The 25,868-nt window shown below is 44.9% G+C and overlaps 1 protein-coding gene across 1 annotated transcript in view; it reads right to left on the reverse strand.

Moving 5' to 3' along the window:
* Positions 1-25,868, reverse strand: part of GJC2 (gap junction protein gamma 2) — a 41,517-nt gene that overhangs the window by 15,161 nt on the left and 488 nt on the right. The gene's annotated exons all lie outside the window — the stretch shown is intronic.

A 25,868-nucleotide genomic window follows, 5' to 3' on the forward strand; every position in this document is an offset into this window, starting at 1 on the left:
ATGGGGCCCAGGCTCTGACATCTCCCAAAATGTAAGCAAAAGTTCCAAAGGGCAGCATTTGCCTCCCTTCCCCCAACCCAGGATCCTCCAATATTATCAAGTACTGAGGAACAAAGGAGAAAACCAGTAACTTTCATTTCTATTGTATTTGAACACTTACAAGGTGCTTTCCTCTAACAACCTGTGGAGCAAGGACTTTCATTCCCATTTTAGAGATGTAGAAACTAAGGCTCATAAAGAAGAAGTAATTAGTTAGAGGTCACACAGCACATCTTAACTGATACTAAACATAGGCCTTCTGACTCCAAGAACCTTTCCCCTTACATTAAATTGCTTTTCAAGATCAGTAACTTATCCTCTCAAACTAAGTCTTTTTCCCTATACCCTCCTTGCTACCCCCTCTTTCAAGGTACAAGTAGGGGAACAGAGAGAGATGTGGTTCCTATTCTTAGGTAACCCACAGATTGAGTCAAGTCAACAAACACTTCCAGGCTACCTCCCTTTACTGGGCTTTATCACAGTTTCACAGATGTTGTGGTCTGTTTTGTTTTTACTAATTGAAGGTTTGCCTCAAGCAAGTATATCGCACCATTTTTCCAACAGCATGTGCTCACATCGTGTGCCACATTTTGGTCATTTTCATGTTTCCAACTTATTCACTATTATTATGCCTGTTATGGTGATCTGCGATCAGTGAGCTTTGATATTATTATTGTAATTGTCTGGGGGGCCACCAGCCACCCCTTTATAAATGGCTGTTTACTTCTGCCAACTGGCTGTTCCCTGTCTCTCTCTCCTGGGGCCTCCCTATTCCCTGAGACAAAACAATATTGAAATGAGGCCAATTAATAGCCCTGAAATGACTTCTAAGTGTTCAAATGAAAGGAAGAGTCAGTCAATGGGATAAACTTTACTGTTGCTTCATTTAAAGAAATTGCCAACCTTCACCACCCTGATCTGTCGGAAGCCATCAACCCTCCTTCAATCAAAGGATTATGACTCATTGAAGGTTCAGAAAATGGCTAGCATTTTTTGGCAATAAAATTAAAAAAAATTTTAGACATAATACTATTGGCTACGGTGCAGTGTAAGCATAACTTTTATGTGCACTGGGAAACCAAAAATTTCATGTGTCATTTTATTGTGCTATCTGCTTTATTAGAGAGGTCTAGAACCAAACCCACAATGTCTCCAAGGTACACTTGTACACAGCACTAATCATGCGCTAGATGCTGTGCTAAGCATTGGACTGAGCAGGGGAGATGGGGTACAAGCTCGGAACCACCGTAGTAGCCGGATGATGTCCTAGGCTTAAGAGTCCAACTGGTGTTACAGAATAATGAAGCAGCCACAGACAGGAGTGGTCAGCCGGCCACAGCTTCTCAGGGCTAAGCTGGGATTTGGAGGAGGGAAGGACTGAGCTTGGCATGGGACAGGGATAAATCTGGAGAAGTGGTCTGCCTGCTGGCCACCCCTGTTCCCCTTCTCTCTTCCTTGCTTTCTGGTTGGGTGCCTCTCTTCACCTCTTAGCTGGATTATAACATCAGCCCCGTCTTTGCTTTTCCAATCCACTGGGCACATGCAGTCCAAGTCATCTTAATGGACTCCCAGGGTCGTGACATTTGTCTGCTCAAAAAGTGTGGGAGCCTCTCCTGTTCCCTTAGCATATGTGATTATCCTCATTTTACAGATGGAGAAACCAAGTCTCAGAGAAGTGACCTAACTGGCCCAAGGTGAGTCAGGTGGAAAAGTCTGGACTCGAAGCTGGGTCTTCTGATTCCCAAACTGATGCTCTCCCTGATACATAACAAGAGTCTTATTTGCTTAATTATTATCTGTTAGAATTGAATCGACCTCTTTCAATATCCCCTCTGCCCTTGTTCAGTCACAGAGAAGGTATCAGAACGTGGGAGTGGAGCACACTTTTAAAGAGGATCCTGGAAAAAACACTGTTCTTCATCCAAATGAATGGAGCACTAATGGTGGAATTTCAGGCACTGTGAAAGGCCATTGATGTGTGTGTGTGTGTGTGTGTGTGTGTGTGTGTGTGAGTGTGAGTGTGAGTGTGTATGTGGGGATGTATATTTGCCTTTCTGGTTCCCCTAGCATTATACTCAGCACCTGGGCCAACCAGTATCAGCCCAACCCTGTTTATCAAACCCACTGGCCTTAATGAGGTGGGAAACATGGCCCTTCCCTCGACCTCTCAGCTGTTGTTTGGCCCTTGGACCATTCATATCCCTGGGTCTTCCCTGTAGGCAGCCAGTTCTATTCCACACCCCTAAAGACCCTAGAACCAAGCTGTATAAACACTTCCATTTGGGCTAGGGCGGAAAGGGACCTGCCCCAACATTCCCTGGCCCAGAGTAGTGGCCCCCACCCTCACCCAACACACACAATGCTGGGAGAGATTTTATGAATGAGCAGGACCCAGACCTAGCCTCTCCCTCCCTCTTCCCTCTCCCCTTGCCAGCCCTATCTCCTGTTCTCACTTAACCCTGGGTGAGAGCCAGATCTCTCAGGGACACCCCCTCTCTGCTTGCTCCCCTTCTCATTCCTGTCCCACCAACAAGGATGACAGTAAGGGCAGAGGGACCACTGCGGGTGCAGGGGGGAGAGAAACAGGGAAAGGGCAGTAGTCAGAGATGAGGTTAGTAACAGGAACAGTTCAATTTCAGTTAATGATAATGAGCATATTAACAACTTAATTCCTACAGCTCAGAGGCCTATAACATGCTTTCTTCACAAGAGCCCCTGTGGAACAGCAATATAAACATTAGAGCCTCTCGAGTTTACAAATAGGCAAACTGAGTTTCACAGAAGACAAGTGATACTGCTTTCCAGAACAGGAGCTCTTAACCATTTTGGTATCCTGGTCCCCTCTGGCAGCATGGGGAAGCCCATTCAGAATATTGTTCTTAAATGCATAAACTAAAATACAAAGGAAACCAATTCTGCTGAGATACAGTTCTTAAAATATATTTTAAAATAAAGTTCATGGACCCCAAGTGAAGAACTCTTGCATCCAGGATATATTCTCCATTTTCCTTACCTATCTTTACACATAGGATTCAAAGTTCTCATTATTTCATACAGGAATCCAGTCCTTCCCAAGTGACAGAATAGTTGTAAGGCCAATAAACACATTATAGAGACAATACAGAGCAATAATGACCTGCATTCCAGACCCGGTCTATAGCTGACTCTCTGCAGCTAGACTCAGGTTCCCATCAATCTAATACAATCCAATTCAATTCAAACAAGCCTTGACGAAGTACAAGTCATGTGTGATAGAGAAGTAAGGATGAAACGACAAAATGAAAAATCATCCTGGCCCTTAAGGGGTTTGCCTTTTAGGAGAGGGTGCCCAGTGGCAGGCTTCTAGACGCAGGGCCAGCTTGGATGTAGCAAGCTAGCAATCCCTATAGATCCTTCTTCCACAGTAATTTCAGATGTACACGGCTACTATACCCCATAAGCCACAGCACCTTTCCAGCAGACTTGCAGCTGAAACTGCCTGTATGTATTGAGCCCTCCCTTAGGATGGCAGCTCCTGAAGGACAGCACTTTGCACAGACCTTTGAACACAGTAGGTGCTTCATAAATGCTCTTTTCATTCATTCATGGTTTACATTTTTATGAGATTTTACATTTTTTGAAAGATTTTACATTTTGCAAATCTTTTCCTGAATATTATCTCATTTGAGAGGTATGTGTAAGTGTGCGTGTGTGTGTGTGTGTGTGTGTGTGTGTGTGTGTGTGCGCAGCATCTGGATACTTATACAACAAGTGTGTTTATTCCATTCTGGGCACCGTCTTCTAGGGAAGACATTGATAAGATGAAATGTACCTAGATCAATGAACTCTGGGTAGCGAAGGAGGTCAAGGCTGTGCCATGTGAATATCAGTTGAAGTATCTGGAGCTAGGGACATTTAACCTGGAAAAGAGAAGACTGGGAGGGGGGGATGGAGAAGGGAACACAAACACTATCTTCAAGTATTTGATGGGTCACTATGTGGAAAAAGGGGGAGAGGCCTCTGGCTTGGCCCCAGAATCCAGGGCTAGGAACAATGGGTAAAAGTTGCAAAGGGGCAAATTTGGGCTTGATATCAGGGAGAAGCCTCCTAACAGTGAGTTCCCCAAAAATGGATTGGGCTCCCTTCAGAGGTAGTGAGTTCTCCCTCGTGGGAGAGATTCAAGAAAAGGCTCAGGTGACCACTTGAAGCACTGGTAGCTGGTAGCTCACTGGATAGAACTAGGCCAGGAATCGGGAAGACCTGAGTTCAAATACAGCCTTAGACACTTCCTAGCTATGTGACCCTGGAGGAGTCACTTAACCTGTGATTGTCTGATAAAATGGATCCTTTGGAGAAGGCAAACCACTCCAGTATCTTTGCCAAGAAAACCCCTGGTGGGATCATGAAGGATCAGGCATGGCTGAAACAACTGAAGAACAAAACCACTTGTGGGTGTATTATTGAAGGGATTCCCATTCATTTGTGGCATGGAGCAGCTAGCCCCCTCCAACTTCAAGACTCTGCAAAGAAAAGGTATAAGCACATGTGAGGTTGTGTGGTCCATATCAGTCTTGTTCTGGGATCTCAGTGTGCAGTAGACAGGACTCTGCAAGGGAAGAGAGAGGAGGAGAAAAAATATCCCCAGGAAGCTCTTGGTCATGGCATCACTGAGCTCCAGAGGGCATCTCTTCCAACCATACTGGAAAGTCAGTGTGGAGTAGACAGAGCACTGGACTTAGAGTTAGGGTGACTGGAACTGCTTCTCCTCCATATCACCACTTAAAGGAAGGTTTCCTTTGAGTTTTCTCTTCTCCAGGCTAACCAGTCCAGCTCCTGAATTTGAGCCTGGTAGAGTGAGCCCCCACTTCTAATTGTAGGAATTATGGCAGCCGGAGGGGAATACCATACTTTAGATGTAGCCTGGCCACAGCTTAGGAACCTGGAGCCCTCCTCTCCCTCATCCTTGACATTCGGCTTCTAATGTACGCCTTATATTGGGGTCACAGGGTTTGGGGGAGGACACGGGCATCTCATGGACAAGAGGACCAGTGGGCAAACTCCAGGTAGAAGGCTTCAGGCTAGAACTGCCCTCCATGACCTTATGGGCCCTGGGAAAGCTCCATCTGACCCTCAAATCTCTCCTGCTTCCTCCCTGAGGTCTGAACCCCTTTTCTCAAGGACACAGCCTTCCAGTTGCCCAGTTAGAGAGGAGAAGCAGCACATTATCTTGGAAGGACTGTTGAATTTAGAATCAGGAGACTTGGGTTCAAGTACTTGCTATTTAATTTGCTAGCTACGTCACCTTCAGTAAGTCCCTCATTTGCTCTGAGTCTCAGTTTCTTCCTCTGCAAAATAAAGGAATTAGCCTTAATCAGGGGTGGGGAACCTGTGGCATCAAGGTCACATGTGGCCCTCAAGGTCCTCAGGTTCAATCCTTTGAATCCAAACTTCATAGAACAAATCCCCTTAATTAAAGAATTTGTTCTGTAAAACTTGAATTCAGTCAAAAAGCCTCACTCGAAGACCTAGAAGGCCACATGTGGCCTCGAGGCCCCAGGTTCCCCACCCTGGCCTCGATCATACTCAGGCCCCTTCTAGTTGTGACATTTTATGTTGCAAGGACATCCTCTGTCCTCGTATCCTTTCTAACTTTGTTAACGTGGCATAGCAAATGACATGTCGGGGTTGTGGTCAAGGACACTTGGGTTCAAACATCACCTTTGATATGCTACTAGCTATTTGACCTTGAATAAGTCAATGAATGTCTCTGTGCCTCAGTTTCTTCAGCTGTAAAAAACCTGACAGGGTTGTTGTAAAGCTCAAGCAAGATAACATACGTCCCATAAAACACTTTACAAATCTTAAATATGAGCTGTTATTATCATTCTCATTATTATTTTATTTATAATATTCTAATATTCATAATTTATAACATTATAATATTCAATTCACCAAGAATCTATTAAGTGCTTACTGTGTGTCAGGCACTATACTAGGCACTGGAGGTACAAAGCAAAAACGTTATCAGTCTCTGATCTCTAGAAGCTTCTTCTGACAGGGGAGGTGGGGAGGGAGTGAAGAAAGAGGGGCTTTTGTTTCCTATTCTGAGCTGAGATACTTGGTGGAAATCTTTGATGAAGACAGGCTTTGACCTAAGTGTCTATTGATTGTGCAATCAGTCAATCAAAAAGCATTTATTAAGTGCCTATGATACACCAGGCACTATGCAAAGAACTGCGGATACAAAAAGAGGCAAAAGACAGTCCTTGCTCTCAAGGAGCTTAGAATCTAATGGAGAAGACAATGTACAAGCAAATATATACAAAGCAGGCTACATATACGATGAATAGGAAATAATTAACAGAGGGAAGGCACTAGGATTAAGAGGAGTTGGGTAAAGCTTCCTGTGGAAGGCAGGATTTTAGTTGGCACTTACAGGAAGATGCAGAGATCAGTACGTATAGATAAGGAGGGAGAGCATTCCAGGCACAGGGGACAGCCAGAGAAAGACAGCTGTATTTAAAGGTGAAATGTCTTGTTCATGGAATAGCCAGGAGGCCAGGGACTGAACATAAAGTGCAGTGTGTGTGTGTGTACATGCATGTATGTGTATGTGTGGGTAAAGAAATACTACTGGTATCATAAGAAACTAAAAACATGAAGACTTCCCAGAAACATGGAAAAACATGTGAAGTGATGCAGGATGAGGAGAAAATCACTAAAGCAGTATGTATAAATACATTGTAGATAGAATTATGTAGCTAAGTAATCACAGAAACCAAAATTCAGAATGATACAAAGAGGAAAAAAATTCAGCCTGTGTGTGAAGACCCCCAGGGAAGAGGTGTTCACTGCCTGTTCAGGTATCCCCTTCCTCCTTGGGACGACGCGAATTCTCGGGAGATCTTTCTTTCCAACGAGCACGAATCTGCCTCTCTGCCAGCTAAACGCTGCCTTTATTAGCGAAACAAAACAAAATTATTCCCTCTTTCATGTGACAGCCCTTGAAGAGACTGATCTTGTCCTCCCATGTTTTCTCTTCTGGGAGAAACAAGACTCATACACAAGAAAAGGGAAAAAACCCAGAAGAACAATACCCAGCAGTGTGAAAGCCTGGTGCCAAAGGGTGGGTGGCACAGTGAGTAAATACTCTCTGAGAAGGAAGGATTGTTGGAGGCTAGGGTGAACATGGTAGGTACTTCCTGGAGGAGAGAGGACTCAGTTGGGCTGTCAAGGACAGAGAGGATTGAGAACCTGTAGACAGAACCATCCTGGCTAGGAAAGAGTATATATTGGAGAGGAGGAGGTCAACCTCCTTTATTCAGGCTGGATTGTGGAGGGCTTTGAAAGCCAGGATGAGGATAGCACTTTGTAGCCTGTAGGCGACGGGGAGCAACTGAAAGTTTCTGAGCAGAGTAGTGATGTACTCAGAGTGGGAACAATATGACAATTAATTGGTCACCATAGCAGGAAGGTTTAAAGGCAAAGGGCTAGAGTTAGTCCTTAGGAAACTATTTCAGTGAACCCGAGAAATGATGTGGATCTTAGCAGGAGTTGGAGATCTGAAGAGGAAGACATATTTCCAAGGAAGGTTTGGTAACTGACTACGGTGCAAATAGGGATAGAGCCTCCTATCAGTTCTTGCCAATTCCAGGTTCTCTCTCCTCTCCGATTTGTCCTTCATGGAATGCAAACATCATCATCATCCTCATCATTGACAGTAACCACAACAGCCCTCTTCATTATGCAGGCATATGGTCACCCCACTCTTGTGCTCCAAACTCCTCAATGGCTCCCTATCTCATTGATAATCTGGGGCCATCTTGTCATTGCAGTCTTAGCACATAGTATTCCCCTCTGAACCTCTATGTTCCAGCCACACTGGGCACCTCTGCCTCCAAAACATATTTTGTGTTTTCCCATCACCCTGCTTTTGCTCATACTCTTTTCCCTGGGCCTAGAATTCCCTCCCTCCCCTTCTTTACCTGTTGAATGTCCACCCCTCCTTTAAATGCCACCTTGAACGCTGCCCCCTGCCCCTAGACTTCTTCCATTCCCTTGGTCTTCAAGGACTTTCCCTCTTTGACTTCAGAAACACTTGGTTTATCATGTAATACTGTGTATTACAATGTCCTATAATTAGAGTTTCCTGTGGTTTTAATCCCTCCCTTGCCTTCCCACCCCCTACTTGCTGACCTGTCCCTGTTCTCATGCACTGTGATCTCCATGAGAACAGGGACAGAGGTTTGTTTAAAGCTATTTATCTCCCTCAGCAATCCGCACACAGGAAGTGCTTGCTGAATGGATGATGAATGAATGCATGAGAGAAAGGAAATAAAGATGACCCATAACCTGCTTCTCTCCCCTATGGTCTGTCCTCTGCAGCCCTTTTACTCCAATTGGGCAAGGTAACATCACCACCATCCTGCATACCACCACCACCGTCTTTCCATGGCGTGGCCTCTGCAGTTATCCCAGAACACCACAATCACCAGATCTGCCATTAGACTTTGAGCTCTCTTAAGGCATGGACCATCTTCTGCCTCTTTTTGTATTTCCAGCACTTAGCACAGTGACTAACATATAGTGGGTGCTTACAAAATGTTTATGGACTGAATGACTGACCTGACATTAGGACAGCTGGATTGAAAGCCACATTCTGACCCTTTCTTGCTACGTGACCTTTAGAAAGTCATTTTACCTCTCAGTTTCTTCATCTATGAAATGGGAGTAATAGTAGCAGTCGTTGTACTGCCTACCTCACAAGGGGTTATAAGAAGAGTCTTTTGTAAATCTTAAAGCATTATAGAAATGTGAGCTTATCATCCTCATCCATCAAGACCTGACCTATATATCTATCACTCCCCTTATCCAACCTACAGTCCTGACTGGCTGTGCCTCTTATTTGGTTCTGAGCACATACTGCCTGGTAATTCAAATGTCTTTGGGTGCCCAGATATGGAGTTCGTGTCTCCTGCTTCTGTATATACCCAGAGATTTGTGGTTGTCCCGTCATTTCAGTCATGTTCGATTCCTCATGACCCCATTTGGGGTTTGATGGCAAAGATACTGGAGTGGTTTGCCATTTCCTTTTCCAGCTTGTTTTACAGATGAGGAAACTGAGGCAAGCAGGGTGAAGTGACTTGCCCAGGCTCACACAGCTAGTAAGTGTCTGAGGCCAGATTTGAACTCAGGAAGACAAGTCTTGACTCCTGGCCCAGCACTCTGGGCACTATAGCCGCCTCCAGGGACTTGTACTGAGGGTCTAATCGCTATTCAGGAAAGCCTTTCAATGATTGGTTCTGGGCTTTGAGCCTTGGATGGCTGGGCAATTATTGATGGTCCATCACCAGAAACAAGGGAGTCTGGAGGAGAGTTTGGTTTGGGGGATGGGGGGAGGGAATTCTCTTTAGCCTGATCTTGTTAGCTCCAGGGGTCCAGTGGGCCACGATGGCTGCATGAGTGAGAGGAGGGAAAGGCGGATGATGCTGTGCTGGGAACAGGGTACAGAGTCAGTCGAGACTACAAGGTAAGAAGGCGAGAGTGAAGGTGAGGGACAGAGAGGTGGGGAGTTAGTACTGAGCCTCTGGTTAAGAAGCAAAATAAAGTGTCAAGGCATAATGCAAAGAGTAACAGGCAAAATCTTAAATTTGTTAAAATTTCAAACTTAATCCTCAACAAATACAAATATTTCATCACACAAAGAATAATAAAGAAGCTTGACTAACGAACTGTGGACGTCTGCACTCAGATTTAAGCTCTAACATTGGATGTGTGACCACAGCCAAGTCATTTGACCTCTGTGAGTCTGGTCTCCTCGTCTGTAAAGTAGAAATATTTCATTTGCTAACGAGGTGGTAGGAGCTGTGGTTAGAGCAACGGGCCTGGAGTTAGGAAGACCTGAGTTAAAATATGGCCTCAGACTCGTCCTAGCTGTGTGACCCTGGGTGAGTCATTTAACTTCTGCTTGCCTCCGTTTCCTCAAATTTAAAACACACCCACCTCCCACGACTGTCGTGAAGATCAGATGAGATACCTGTAAAAGTGCTTTGAAAATCTTAAAGGATTACATAAATACGAGCTATCACGATTCTCTGCCTCGTAGGGTTATTATGATGAAAGCTTTAAGATTTCCAAATGATAAAGAACCATAGAAACGTAGAGTAAATAGAGTCTACCTTAGGATCACGGATTTCGAGCTGAAAGTGACCTGAGAGGCCATCTGGTCCAGCCCTTCTCACTTTAAGCAGCATAGTCATCACCGGAACCCAGGTTCTTTGACGAAATCCTGTCCTTATCCCCTTACACCATGCTACCTTCTAGAAAACTGACAAAGCAATCTGAGTCTAGATTCCTCTAACAGATGAAGCACAAGTCTTCTCTCAAGGAAGGCAGGAAAGAGAAACCTAACAATAAGTGATTGGCTCATGGTCATTCAGGAATGGCCATTAACCAAATGAGTGTCCTTCCTCTCCAGGAGGCAAAATCAATACATGAGGACAGACAGACTGGAACTTTCCATAGACTATGTCTAGATACAAAAGGAAGCAACATCCATGTCGAAGAGGTTATTGATGCACAAGTATGCGTATACACTCCTACTTAGCCAGAGCCTCTCTCTCTCTCTCTCTCTCTCTCTCTCTTTCTTTCTCTCTTTCTCTCTCTTTCTTTCTCTCTCTCTTTCTTTCTCTCTTTCTCTCTCTCTTTCTTTCTCTCTCTTTCTCTCTCTCTGTCTCTCTCTCTGTCTCTCTCTCTGTCTCTCTCTTTCTCTCTCTCTCTTTCTCTCTCTTTCTTTCTCTCTTTTTCTCTCCTTCTTTCTCTCTCTCCTTTCTCTCTTCTCTTTCTTTCTCTCTCTTCTCTCCATCTTCTCTCTCCTCTTCCTCTCTCTCCCTCTCACTCCATCTTGCTCTATCTCTCTCTGTCTCTGTCTGTCTATCTGTCTCTCTTGCTCACTCACTTACTCGTTCTCTGTCTCTCTCTCTCCAGTGTTTATATTTATTGATACTGGAATCCAGGTTTGAGGGAGTGGTCACAAACCAACAGAAATGGGGAGAGACCATGGATTTACAACTAGAAGAGGCCTTGGAGATCATTTAGTCCAGCTCTCCTATTTTACTAATGAGGAAACTGAGACTGAGGAAAGGGAAGTGACCTGCCCAAGAGTATACAGTAATGAGCAGAGGCATGATTGGAATCCCAGTCCATATTTTCCTCACTTCACCACCATGCTTCCTCAGGAGGGTGATGGGATGCCAGCTATAGGCTTTTAGCAGCCATCGTCATATCTTGAATTAGATAGGGTATTGGAAAAAATAATAGTTGAGTGAATGAGTAGTCGGGGGCTTCCTGAAACCTTCTCCAGTCGCTGAAGGACCCTGCACTCTGTCAGGTCATTCATTCCCTTTTTTGTATTTTCCCCACAATTTTTTTTTTGCTTCCCATTTATGCTTTAGACCATTCCTGAGGGTACAGTCTAATAGGACAGCATCTTATAACATGTATAGGATGCTAATTAATACTTTAATCAATTAAGAATCAATTGCTCATCTGAAGATCTTAAGAAGGGATGCAGATCAATGAGAAAAGCTAAACCTAGTCATGTTAATTTAATAGGGACAGGGAAAGGGTATGGGTTAGGGTTAGGATTGGTGTGACTGGGCAAGAGTTTGTCCATAAAAGATTTGGCCATGATGAGTGGACCATAAGGTCCACAGGAGCCAACAGGGGACTCAAAGAAGTTAGCGCCATATTAGGTTACACTATCCAGAAGATAGGTCCAGAACAGGCATGGGGATAGTCGTACAGTCTTGTGTCAGAAGCTACTTGAAAATATTGTCTTAAGTTCTGAGTGGCCTGCTTTAGGAAGGGCATCGACAAACTGGATGATCTCTGTGCTAATGATTCTCAAGTCTACCTATCCTTTCCTAACCTCCCTGCTGACCTCCATTCTCTCCTCTCCAACTGCCTTTCAGGCATGTTGAACTGGATGTCCAGTACACATCTGAAACTCAATACGTCCAAAACTAAACTCATTATCTTCCCCCCAACTCTCTCCCTCTCCTACTTTCTCTATTACTGTAGAGGGTGCCACCATCCTTCCAGTCCCCCAGGCTTACAACCCAGGAGTGATCCTGGATTCCTCTCTATCCTTTACCTGCCATATCCAAGCTGTTGCCAAGACCTACTGATTTCACCTTTACAACATGTGTTAAATACGTCCCCTTCTCTCCTCTGACATTGCCAACACTCTAGTGCAGGCTGTCATTCCCTCACATCTGGATTACTGTAATCGTCTACTGAAGGGTTGACCTTCCTCAGGTCTCTCCCCATTCCAATCCATTCTCCATTCTGTCATCAAAGTGATAGGAATTCCCACTGCTGGATGGGATTCTGTTCTAATCCCCTCATTTTACAAATGGGAAAACTGAGGTGAAGTGAGAGCAAGGAAATTGCCAGCTCAGTGTTTAACTCTAGGACTGTCTTCTTTCCCCTGCTCTCTCTGTATCTCCAAATCCTCCCACTAAGGGTCTCAAGAGCAGGAGGTCCAGAGTTGGGAACCTACTTGCCTACAGAGGGCGTCAGAATCAAAGATTTATAGCTAGAAGGAACCTGCGAGGGCCCCTCTTTTCACAAGGGAAAAAACAGAGGGAATTCTTAGGGAATTCAAGTGACTTTACCAGGGTCATACAGCTAGTAAGTAGGGTAGGATCTGAACTCAGAACTTTCTGATCAAAAGGTAAGTAGACTGGTATTACATGTTGCCTGTCAAACAGAGACAAGCCAAGTCATGACTGCATGACGCAGTGAAAGAAAATTGTCCTTTGAGGCAAAAGTCCTGTGCTCGAGTGGCTCTTATGGTTGCCATCTAGGCAAGTGGATCAGTCAGCTTCTTTCTCTCTGGGCCTTAGTCTCTCTTGCTATAAATGGGAACGATAACTGCACTATCTCGTTAGGAGATAAGTGTGAAGCAAGTACTTCACAAGGGTGTGCTGGGGCCAGCTCTAACCGGCTTAAGAGAGACCTTGTTAAATTTTCCGTGTAAGCATTTACACTCAGAAATCTGCAGCTGCAACAAATCAGGGATCAATGTATTGTTTGATTGATGGTCTAGACTTAAGAAAGTATTAATGATGCAGATTAAACTGAAAAGTGTATGCATACACCACCACCACCTCCCGCCACCATGGCTGGTTGTAAGTATTTAATAACACACCTCTGAGTTGTTCTATAAACTGTGGCTTGAGCTTAGCACGGGTGTAATAGAAGGCTTAGGGAATCAAGTTAGCAGCAGACTGGTGGCTGGAGGCTAGTGATAACAATAAAAAACATATCCATAGCACTTTCAAGTTTACAAAGTGCTTTATATCTGCCATTTATTTGAGTTTCACAACACCCCTGTTTGTAAACTTCAAAGGGCTATAGAGAATGGAAGTTATCAATAGGTAAGAGTTGGGTCAGGAAGAGTTAGTTGGTACTTGAGTTGGGGAACGGAGAGATCCTCTATCTCACCCCCTCCAGACATCATTATATGCTGAGCCTTCACCTTGAGCTGGGTCCTAGGGGATCATTCCAGGATGGGAATGACAGTAGTCATGCTGCCCCCAAGCCTCCCCAGCCTACTGCATCCTCCCCTTTATGGCTCTCTTTGTCTCATCCTAAAAACAAACATCTTCCTAACTGGGTGTGGGCTTCAGCTAGGAGGGAGGAGGGAGGGTGAGCCAATGGGTTTTTTTTTTTATATGGGGGTGGCAGAAAACCCCAGCTGCAGGCAGGAGAATGGGAGTCCAGTGACCCCCATTTTATGAGCTCCCCTCTTCCTGCTAGGGACAATAGCAGAGCTGGGGACCCTGCCCAGGTATTTCCTCCTTGCCTCCCCCCCACCTACCTAACCCCCCATGGCCCTGCCCAGCCTTGTAGCACCATTTCCTTCCAATAGTCTCTACACACAGACACAGACATGGACACACGCCCCATTCCAGGGGAGCAGGCTTCCTCCTGCTAGACAGACTCAGATAAAAGAAGGGGCAGGATGTGCATGGGGGAGGGGAAAGATGGGTGAAACAGAACTTAAGAGTCACAGAGACAGTTCAGCTAGCCTGTGTTGGCACTGAAGCCAATCTGGGGATTGGCTGGCCACTCCCTTGCTGTCCCTCACTGTAACCTTGTCTCCTCATTGAATCTCTAACCCCTCTCTTAGCCCCCATTCCCTCTCTCAGTTTTCAGGTCCCTTCCTGATCCCCATCTCTGACAATGAGCCAATAAATCTCTAAAGGTGGGCATGTGCTTTTTTTTTACTCTAAAAAAATGAGGTTTTTCCATTTTACACAAAAAGAAACCAAAGTACAGAGGGGATGATTTGCCCAAGATCACTCAGTGAGTTAACAGTTTTCTGACCTGTTGGGAGGCAGCACTTGGCACAGGGGATAGAACACTGGCCCTGGAGTCAGGAAGGCCTGGGTTCAAATCTACCCTCAGACACATACTAGCTGCGTGACCTTGGGCAAGTCAGTCAGCATCTTTGGCCCTTGTCTCTATGACCCTTGGATGGGAGCTCATGCACCAGGTACCCTGACCTCAAGGAAGCCTGTTACCACAGGTCCTACTCGGTGGGAAGATGGAGGTGTTCAGCCAACTTTCTCTCCATTCTCTTGGCCTGGGGCTACAAAGTAAGAAACAGCTTCTGTTTGGGAGGGGCCAGATCTGAGGGTTCTGGGAGTATGAAGGGTGTGTGGGAGTAGGGAGCTACTTATTGTCTTTTAGTGCCTTTCCCGGATCATCCAGGCGCCAAGGGCTCTCATTCTGACTTCCGCTGGTTTCCCCATTGGAAATTCTCATCCTTTACTGGGATTGTCTCAGTTAAAGCTGAAGGAGGGATTGACAAGTAAATTCAACCAGTATATATGAAGGCCTTAGTTTGCTACAACCCCAGGCATAAAAAGACCAAAAAAAGAAAAAAGTCAGCCCTCAAGGAACTTACATTCTAGCACTCAGTCCAGTGTCTGACACATCGTTAGCACTTAATAAATATTTATTCGCTGACTGGGGGGGAGGGGGGAAGATAAACTCTGACTAGAATGTGAATGACTGATAGCTAACACTTGCTCCAGTTCTTTTTGAAACAATAGCTAGAATTTCTATAGTGCTTTAAGGTTTATAAAACACTTTACATGTTATTTCACTTGATCCTCACAACAACTGTGCTATTATTATCCCCATTTTACGGATGAAGAAACTAAAACAAATTAAAGACAAGTGATTTGCCCAAAGACTTACAAAGCTGTAAGTCTCTGAGGCAGGATTTGAACTCAGGTTTTCTGCCTCCAAGTCCAACCCTCTATCTCCTGTGTCAGGAGGAGATACCTTAGCTTCCATGTTCTAAGATCCCTTCCAGTGCTGGCATTCTATGTTCTAATGTTCTTTCTGGCTCTCCTAGCTCTATCATTGAGGATTCTCTGGTTGTATGTCATCTGCACGCCCTGCCTCTACACACCTGTCTCCAGTGATGTCCAGTTCTTTAGCATCTGAGCCATGCTGCCTATTGGCTGTGGGAGCCAGTGAGAGGGGATGGACCTTCCTACTAGCTCTTCTACAGAGGTGGGGACTCCCTCTCTTGGCCACTAGAAGAATAGTTTGCCAAGTCAGCTCACAGAACTTGACTGGTCCTGAGACCAATGGACCTTGATTGATTCAGTGAGAAGAAAGAATCCTTTATGGCTCAGGAAAGGCTGACAGATGGGGTACCTGGTTCCTTGTACCAAATTCCACGAGGGGTCTTTGGACAGGGAGCTCAGTCTCTCTGGGTTTCCTGGCACCCCCACTCTATCATGTAATATTGACCAGAATAGATATCTGTTTAGATATCTTACACACACGCGCACACACACACACACACACATACACACACACATACACACACACACACACACACACACACACACACACACACACACACACACACACACACACACACACCCTAAACTGTGAGCTCTCAGAAAGCAGAGACTGTGTTTTTCCTAAGCTTTGTATCTTCACCAACGTCCAGAGGCTCTGTACACAGTAAATGCTTAACAAATACAGGTGTATGTTCGTCCTTCGTTGCCAAAGAAGACCATGCCATCAGAGAAATGATGACATGACTTGCACTTGACTCTGTTTTGAGTGAGGGAGGGCTGTGCAGGTCACCAGCCTCACTTCTCCAGAGCCATCTGAATCCAGTGACCAGATATTCATCAGGATGACTGGAGATGGCCCAGGATCAGGCAATCAGGGTAAGTGACTTGCCCAAGGTCACACAGCTAGTGAGTGTCAAGTGTCTGAGGTGAGATTTGAACTCAGGTGCTCCTGACTCCTGCACTGGTGCTCTATACACTGCACCACCTAGCTGCCTTCAAAGCTTAACAAATATGTGATGAATGAAGGAAGTGAGGGAGAGAGGGAGGAAGGAAGGAAGGAAGGAAAGAAGAAAAAAGGAGAAAAGGAAGGAAGAAGAGAAGAAAAGGAGAAGGAAGGAAGAAGGAAAGGACAGAAGGAAAGAGAGAAGGAAGGGAAAGAAAGGAGGGAAAGAAAAAAAAGGAAGGAAAGAGGGAAGAAGAAATGAAAGGAGAGAGGGAAAGAGACAAAGGAGAAAAGGAAGGAGGGAGGAAAGAAAGGAAGGAAAAGTCAGGTATTCTCTTTCATTAGGAAGTGGTGAGATGCTTTCCTCCCTCTGCTGTCTCACCAAGATGGGGAGAGATTGAATCTGGCTAGACAAACTTGGCGCGAGAGGCTTTTCATTCCCAGAAATTCTCTTACAAAGTTAGAGCTTCAAGGCTCTCAGTCCCCTCTCCCCCTTCCCCTGCATTCTCTTTTTCTGGCTCTCCTGGGGGCGTATCAGGGTATAGAGCCCCCTCCCTAGGTTTCTCTCCCTTCGGGAGCACACCTTTGGCCCTCGGGGGAGGATTTGAGCTTAATCTTTGCTCAGGGATAAAGTTCAGTCTGTGAGCAACGTTCCAGCTTCCTTCCCTCAACTGGCTGAAAAGTGTGTCCTTATCATTCCTTTCCTCCCGTCTGGACTCCTGCGTTTTCCTTGAACTGCACTGCTTTCTAAGCACAGAACTTTGTGATGTCTCCTGGAGAAGACAGAGATCGTAGACCCTTCTTTTCCTACAGTTCCCACCACACTCATTACAACATGCCAACATTTTAGATATATACATTCGAGGCTTCACAGAACCCACAGAAAACCTGTGAAATTTTGGTCCTAGGGACCTGTGCCCAGGGGGGTGTGGAGTCAGCTAGTTTCAGCTCACAACAGCCGATTGTTAAATTTTCAGTGTGAGCGTTTATACCTCAGAAATTCGCAGATGCCACACATCAGGGCTTGATTCAGAGTTTGCTTGAATGTCCAGACTTTAGAAAATGATGGCACAGGTGTTCATGATACAGATGAAAATTTAAAGTGTGTCACATATACATTTTTTTAGAGAGTGAGAGAGAGCTGGTTGTTAAGTATTTATCCACCTGCCCCCCTGATCCACAGCAGAAGGGCAAAATGAGTGGCAAATCTCATACCCCATGCTTAATATCATTCTGTTGGATCAAACTGCAGTGTGGTGCAATGGAAAGAGGTCAGTTAGGTGCATGCATGTTGTCTTCCCCTATAGGATCTGGAGGGAGCTCCTCACCAGCACTCAGGTTTGTATTTATATCCCCGGCATGGAGCTCAGGGCCTGGGATTGAGGAGGACATAAACGCTTCTGGGCTGATGGATTGTTCTCTGCCTCTCAGAATCTTTATCTTCTTACAAAGACCAGCTCATTTCCTTCTCGAAGATGTCTCTGACCTCCCCTATTGTTAGCGTTTTCCCTTTCCTCAGTCTTCACTGTAGGGTACCTATTTTTGTTCAGGGTGCATCCCTCCCCCAGAACACTGCTTTGTTGTGTCTCTGGATCTCCAGCACACATGAGGTGGGCCTGGTCAATGCTTGTTGTGGCTGTTCAACTGCATCGAAGGGTATGGAGAGATCTGGTCATTATGACTGTTAAACCATGATCTGCAATCCTTGAAGGCCATGTGGAATGGGAGACGTGTTATAGAACTAGAGAAGGGGGAAAATTTACCAGCTTTTTTTTAAAGAAAGTAGTCTTTAAAATTTAGGCCAACTTTGATTCTTGCTAAAATCCTAGAACATGTTACTAAAAGAAAAAGCAGCCACGATCCCTAAGTCCTAGCACTTCATCAAGACTCAATTGTGACAGGTTACTGTCATTTTCTTTCTTTATAAGATTACGAGACTGGTAACTCCAGGGAATGCTGTCTATCTTGTTGCTTATTTGTTTCAGTCGTAACCCCATTTGGAGTTTTCTTGGCAGAGATACTGGACTGGTTTGTCATTTCCTCTCCTAGCTCATTTTACAGATGAGGAAACTAAGGCAAACAGGGGTGTGCCCAGGGTCCCACAACTAAAGAGTCTGAGGCCAGACTTGAATTCATGAAGATGAATCTTCCTGACTCCAAGCCTGGTGCTTTAACGCACCATGGTGCCACTTAGCTACCCCTACTGTATACAGTTTGCCTACTTTCAGTAAAGCATTTGATGAGGTTTTCCTCCGCTACACCTCTTAAATCTGACTCTTGTTCCTACTCACACAGACCCTCGTGATCCCTGTCTGGACTATTGTAGTTGTCTCTTCATGGTTCTCCATGCTTCAAAGCCCCTCCCCACACCAGTTTCTCCTCCACACAGCTGGCCAAGGTGCTTTTCTTAATGTAAATCTAATGGTGCCATTTAACCCCTCCACAAACTCCAGCAGCTCCTTACGGATTCAAGGATAAAACAGGAATTCCTGTTTGACTTTCAAAGCTTTTCACAACCTGGCCTCAATCTATCCTTCCAGGATCTTGATACATTATTCACTTTCCATCACTCTGCAGCCTAGCAAGCCTGACCTTCTCTGCAGCCCTCATACACAACACTCCCTCTCATCCTGTGTCTTTGCTCTGCTCACTGGTTCATTCTTCAGGGCAGGAATAAGCTCCCTCCTCCCTTCTGGCTCACAGAATCACTCACTTCCCTCCAGATACAGTTCATATCTCACCTCCATGAAGCTGTTCCTGACTCTCCAACTTCTAATGACCTCTCTCCCTAATAATCTTCTATTTAGTCACTTTGTTTTATTTTGTAGTCATTCTTTTCTTATTTGGGTACACTTCTCTCCAAAAGACTGTAAGGTCCTTGAGGGCAGACATTGTTTCATTTTTTTTTTTTTTTTTGGTCTCTGTATCCTTGGTATCTAGTACAGTACCTGGTCCACAGTATGTTCTTATTAAATATATTCAGTTGATGCTGTTACATGAGCAAGATGGACATAGGTGAGCTAGAGGACGGGATAAGACACAAGAAGTACTCATCAGTGCCTCAGTTTTTACAAAGAGATTTGAGAGTGTACCTCCCTTCCTTCTTTGCCAAGGTGGGGGACTATGAATGGGGCATCCCTCTAGACTCTGCGATTAATGTGCTGATTAATTTTGGCCTGCTTCTCCTCCAGTCTCATTCTCTTTTAAAACAGTTGGTATAAGGGATGGCACTCTATTAAGGAGGGGTATATTGGGAAATGAAGTTGATTTGAAAACACAAGATATCAACAAAAATTAATTTTAAAATGTTGACTTGAAAATCTAAGACATATGGAAATGATTGTAGAAAACTGAAAACAAATAAATTAATAAAAAACATTAGGAAAAAATGTCGACTTGGAGGGAGGTGTCAAGCGCAGTGGTTTGGGGATGTTGGACTGGTTAACATTTTTATCAGTGATGTGCCTGACGTTATAGATAGCATTGTTATTACTGCAGATGACATCTGTCTGGGAGAGACAGCTAACAAGCTGGAAGGCCAGCTGAGTCAAGCTCTGAAAAGATCTCAGCAGATGAGGAGGACGGCTCCAGTCCAGTAAACATGAAATGTTAGGGGAACAAAGTTTTTAAAAGTCAATTTCACATTTTCAGCATGGGAGGACACGGCTAGCTAATGGTTCCTGTGAAAAAGATCTGGGGATTTTAGAAGATTTCACAGTCAAGATAAGTCTGTAGTAGCCTCAAAAGCTAATGTGGTATCTCAGTCTATTGGGCAAGGCATGGTGCTCAGATGAGGGAGGTGACTGACTGGTAGGTTGGAGCCCATCTTGAGAGGGGCAATCCAGGGAAGTGGATGGGCTTGGGAGTAGGCCATAACTGGGTTAGCTGGATCAAATGGGGATGTCTAGCCTGGAGAAGAGAAGGCTTTGAGGTAGGCATGATGGGCATTACTGTTGACATTTTACAGATGAGGAACCTGAGGTTCAGAGAGGTGAAGGAATTTGTTGTTGGTTGCACAGCTTGTAAGAATGAAGAATTTAACCCTCCATCTCTCCTGAAGCTAGTGCTCCATGATGTGTCTGTCCCAGGGCAGGTTTCCCTTTCAGTAGTGATGTTCTGTGAGGCCTATAGCTCAGCTCGAGGGTGACTGATCACTGGAATGCATGGGGCTGAGAGTATGGCTTACGTCCTTGCCCAGAGTTGGAAGTCTCCCTTGCATCCTTGTGGACTTCTGTCCAGGAGCCCACCAGCTTCATTCCAAGTCTTCTTTCCTCTACCTGGGGCCCGTGCATTTCTGGGAAAGCTTGCAGGGCAGTGGCTGACGTCTGAAGGCTTTTTTCTGATTGTGTCTGACCTCCCATGGCACTTGGCTGGCAGCTGCCATGTGATGTTGTATGTTACAGTTCTCTTTGCTTGTTTCTTAGCCCCCGATAGGCTGTGAGATTCCTCAGCTAACCCGTGTCACTCAGCTCACACCTAGTGCTGGATTCTGTTGGTTTTTAATAAACGTTTGTGGCTTTGCATTGTGTTGCACTGCACTGCACTGGTGTTGTATTGTGTTACTTCCCTGGAAAGTGGGGGGACAGGTAGGAAGCAAGTTCAGCGATGCAGGTAACCAGCTGGTCTGCTCAGAGGGGCTGGAACTTGGGGGTAGAACTAAACGGAATGGGAAAAGAGACCAAAGGAAATCTAGGAGGGGGGCACCAGAAGACTGTGAGCCACGAGTCTCACCTGTGGTGTATCTTATTGCCCACTCCCATCCCTGTATCCAAGTCATCACCCCTAAAACCCTGGAATCAGAGAAGAATGGCTGGCGCACATGTCCACGGGACACATCATGAAACTAAGACTTAGTGACTCAGCAAGGCAACCTGAGCTGGGTAGGAAAGCTTTTCAGGATCTCCTTCTCCTCCTGAACCTATATTTCCTAGGCTTCTTGACCGCCTGCGCAGTCTTTGTCCACTCACACTTTGTCAATCCTCAAAACATTTACCACTGGAAAAAGACAGGCAGGCTCTTCTCCACCATGCCCTCCCCTACCCCTCTAGATACACACACATGCACACACACACACGTGCGTGCACATACACACGCATGCACATACGCTGTCTCTCTCCCTGGCCCCAACCTGGCTGGCTCCTTCCTTCTCTCCATCCCTCCCTTCCACCCTTCCTCCTCCCCATCTTGAAAGGCAGCCGAATGGCCTTAGACCTGGTCTCAGGTAGCTGCCTGTGTGATCACTGACAAATCAACTCTGCACATCAGTTTCCTCATATGTAAAATGGGAATAAGAATGCTCGTGCTACCTCTCTCATGGATTTGTACCCGTGCCCATCACATAGTAGGCAGCTAGTTGGTGTGGTGGATAGGGTACTTGGATTCAGGAAGACCTGAGTTCAAATGTAACCACAGATACTAACTTCGTGACTCTGGTCAAGTCATTTAACCTCTGCCTGCCTCAGTTTCTTCAGCTGTAAAATGAGTATATAATAACAGCACCTTCCTCCCAGGGCTATTTTGACGATCAAATAAGATCTTTGTAAAGTGCTTAACACATAGCAGGCCTTAATAAATGCTTATTCCCTTCCCTCTTCCCTTATTAGCCATAATTTTACAAAGCATCTTCCTTACAACAAATCAGTCAACAAGCATTTATTAAGTGCCTACTGCTGTTATTAGATAGCACTTATTTAGCACTATAAGGTTTGGCTTTGCATAAATTGTCTCATTTGATCTTTTTAACAGCCCTGTGAGGTGGCGATCAATAGACAGATAAATCTCTCTCTCTCTCTCTCTCTCTCTCTCTCTCTCTCTCTCTCTCTCTCTCTCTCTCTCTCTCTCTCTCTCTTTTTCTCCATCTACCTCTCTGTCTCTCTCTCCACCCATCTAGTTGCCCATTTATCTCTATTTACCCATCCACTTATCTGTCTGTCTGCCTGTCTTTCCCGGAGCTGTCATGTTCTCCCCTCTTTGCTCAGCCCATCTCCCTCCCCCACCTGTCTGGGCCGATTTGATGTTTGGCTGCCTGAAGCCAGAGCCAGGCGAGCAGCTGACGCCTGTGAATGGAGGGAAGACAGGGACACAGAGGGGGGAGGGAGAGTTAAATCCTTCCATCTGGCTCCCCAAGTTATTTCTAAACTTTAGAACCACAGGCCCAGACCAAGGATCCCTTTTTCCTCTCTCAGGAAGTCAGGAGAAGAGCATTCTGCCTCCTCCCTGGTTTCCAGTTGTTTGTGTCTTATTATCAAATAACAGCACTGAATTTGGAGTAAGGAGATGTGGATTCAAATCCTGACTTTTTTTTGAGCTTACATTCTTTTTTTAATTAAAAATTTTTCCCAATATCTTTTATTTTTACATCATCTTCATTTCCCAATATGTCCTTCCCCTCCTCTTCCTAAAGGTTATTCCTTTTTTTCCCCATGTTTTTTTTAGTATTTTATTTTTCGACTTAGATTCTTTATAGTCGACTTGCCTTGGCCATATCCACTTCTCTAGATCTCAGTTTCCAAATAAGATTAGATGGTTTCTAAAGTCCTACAGTGCTCTAAATCCTCTGATAATATGCTCTGTGTCTATCCACTAGTCATCTGTGTATACCTCCATAATACAGAGCTCTGAGACTGCTCAGGCTGCCATCTTTCATACCCTCCTAAACTTCATTTTCACCTCATGACAATGTCTAGTTTTTGTGCCCCTCTCTGCTTGCGTAGTCCATCACATCATCTGTCTTCACTTTCCATTCTCAATCTTGTCCCTCTAGTTAACTAGTTCAGTTTTATGCTGTCCTCTACCCAAAATCCTTGACCATTGCCTCATGGCCATTGATACATCCATTTTCAAACCCCAGACCTGGAGAATCTTCACCATCCCCCTTTTCCATTCCTACTTGAGAGCTTTTTTTCTTTTTAAATATTTATTTAGTATTTTCTTTTTCCTCAATTACATGTAAAAACAATTTTTAGCATTTGTTTTTAAATTTTTGAGTTCCAAATTCTCTCCTTTTCTCCCACCCCACCCCTCTCAATAAGAAAGCAAACAATTTGATATAGGCTATACATATGGAGTCATGCAAAACATATTTCCATATTAGCTGTATTGTGAAATATAGAGCCAAACACACAAACTCAAGAGCTTCTGAATGCTGCTCGAGGAAGTCCCAGAGCATGGGACTGGGGTCCACCGTACACTTACATTATCTTATTTCAACTGGGCTCTCACTGGTGTATGGCCATCCTTTCACTCCTTGATAATTACCTCCCTATCACACTTCCTACAGCATCTGTTACAGACATTCTCTTCTGTCTGTCCACCTATACTACCTCTGTTCCCCCACCTCAGAGAAGGCCATGAGATCACTCCCTTCCCCATTTCCCCATTCCTAATCCCCCGTCCTATTCCCTCAATGTTGTCCCTAATACTCCTAGTACTTTGCTCCAGTCCTGGAGGAAGGGGTGGCCCTTGATACTCCTAAGGCCAACCTTCCTATTCTTAAGGTGAATCCAACTCCTCTCAGGTCTTTATCCCTCTGATCATCCCCTTTCTCTCCAATCTTCAATCTCTTTAGATCCACTGGTTTCTTCCCCACTACCCACAAAAGTGCCCAGCTCTCCACTGTCTTTAAAATACCTTCATGTACTTCTGTAATCCCCTTAAATTATCCTTCTAAATCTCTTTCCAATTTCCCAATAATAAATTCCCATATCTATACTCCTTGCTTATGCTTTCTTTCCTGCCTCACCTCTCCACCCCCTTCAATCTGGCTTCTGACCAAACCACTTAACCAAGACCACTCTCCTTGAGGTTACCAATGATTCTGAACTCTTTTCTCAGCCCTCATCCCATAGCTTTTGAGACTTTACTACCTCCTTCCTTCTAGAGATCCTCTCCCCTCTGAGTTTTCTAGATACCTCTCTCTGTTGGTTCTCCTCCTACCTGCCTGCCTACCAAACTGATTTCTCCATCTCCTTTCCTGATTCATCATCCATGTCATGCCCACTAACCAAAGGCTCTGTCCTGGGTACTCTTCTCTTCTCTTCTCTTCTCTCTTTATACATTCTCTTTTGATCTCATCAGCTTCCGTGGGGTTGAATCACCTTCCTTTTGTGGATGACTTCTAAGCCTACATATGCAGTCTTCAACTCTTTCCTGAGATCCAGGTCAGGATCACCATGTGAATGACCCATAGACACCTCAAATTCAGCTGTGCAGAATGGAGCTCATTAGGCTTCTTCCAAAACCTACCCCTTGTCCTGACTTCCCTGTTTCTGTGTAGGGGATCACAATCCTTCCAGTCACATAGGTTCAGAATTTCAGTCATCATTGGTTTTCCCTCTTTCTTTCTCTCCTCCTCCATATCCATCAGTTGACATTTGTCACTGAATCAAACACCACAGTCTCCACAATCCCTTTCTCTCCACTCCCATAGCCACCATCCTAGTTTAGGCTCTCATTGCCTCTCACCTGGACTTTGGTAACAGCCTCCTCATGACCCTCCCTGCCTCCAGTCTCACCCCTCTCCAAACTGACATTCCTAAAAACACAGTTCTGACAATGGGATCTCCTATGCAAAAAGGTTCAGTAGCTGCTTATTGCTTCTAGGGGAAACTATGAACTCATCCGTTATTTAAGCCCTTCTCAATCTGACTCTAGCCCCTAAAGGTTTACACCCTACTGCCCTTCATTCACTCTCTGTTCTGGTTAAACTGGCCCTTTGCTCCTCCCCAGCCTCAAAACTCCATCTCTCTGCCTTTGTACAGGCTGTCTGTCCCCCATAGCACCTGGCACAAAAAGGCACTGAATAAACAAATGCTGGTTACCTGTCTTCATGAGGCCTTTCCTGACCACGCTCTTTCCAGATCCTTCCCTGAACTGATTTTCTAGTTATCTTTTATACGCTATTTATTTGTTTATCTGTATATTGTTCTCCCCCAGCCTATTTCCCTACCAAACAACAGCCATCTCCCTATCCATCTAGAGAGCTGACACTTCGTCTTTGCTGGGTACCTGGCAAATATCAGTCATTAAAAAATATATGTTTGTTGAATGAATTGAATGAATGAATGATTAGCCTGCTTACCGAGGCTGCTGCTGTACACCCCCATGCATGCAGTGTATCCCACATGTCTTTATACTGTGCCTCCTCCAGTTATACTGTGTTCTGATGTGGGAATTTGGACAAATTAATTTCCCTCTTTGAGTAAAATGGTGGTAGTGGGGGTGGGGGTGTTGTACTAGATAGTATCTCAAGGCCCTTTTGGCTCTGATGATTCAGGTTCTGTGTCTTAAGGTTCCTTCCAGTTCTGACATTCCATGTTCTAGCACCCATGTTCTAGCTACTTATATATAGTAGGTGTACAACACATGGTTGTCGAATTGAATTCTAAGATCCTTTCCAACCCTGACATTCATTGATCTGTGTTCTAAGGTCTCTCCCAGAACTGCCATTCTGTGTTCCACATCCTAAGATTCTTTCAGCCCTGACATTCCATGTTATAAATTGCCTTCCAGCTCTG

Source organism: Notamacropus eugenii, chromosome 1 (genome assembly GCF_028372415.1).
Source record: "Notamacropus eugenii isolate mMacEug1 chromosome 1, mMacEug1.pri_v2, whole genome shotgun sequence".
NCBI lineage: Eukaryota > Metazoa > Chordata > Mammalia > Diprotodontia > Macropodidae > Notamacropus > Notamacropus eugenii.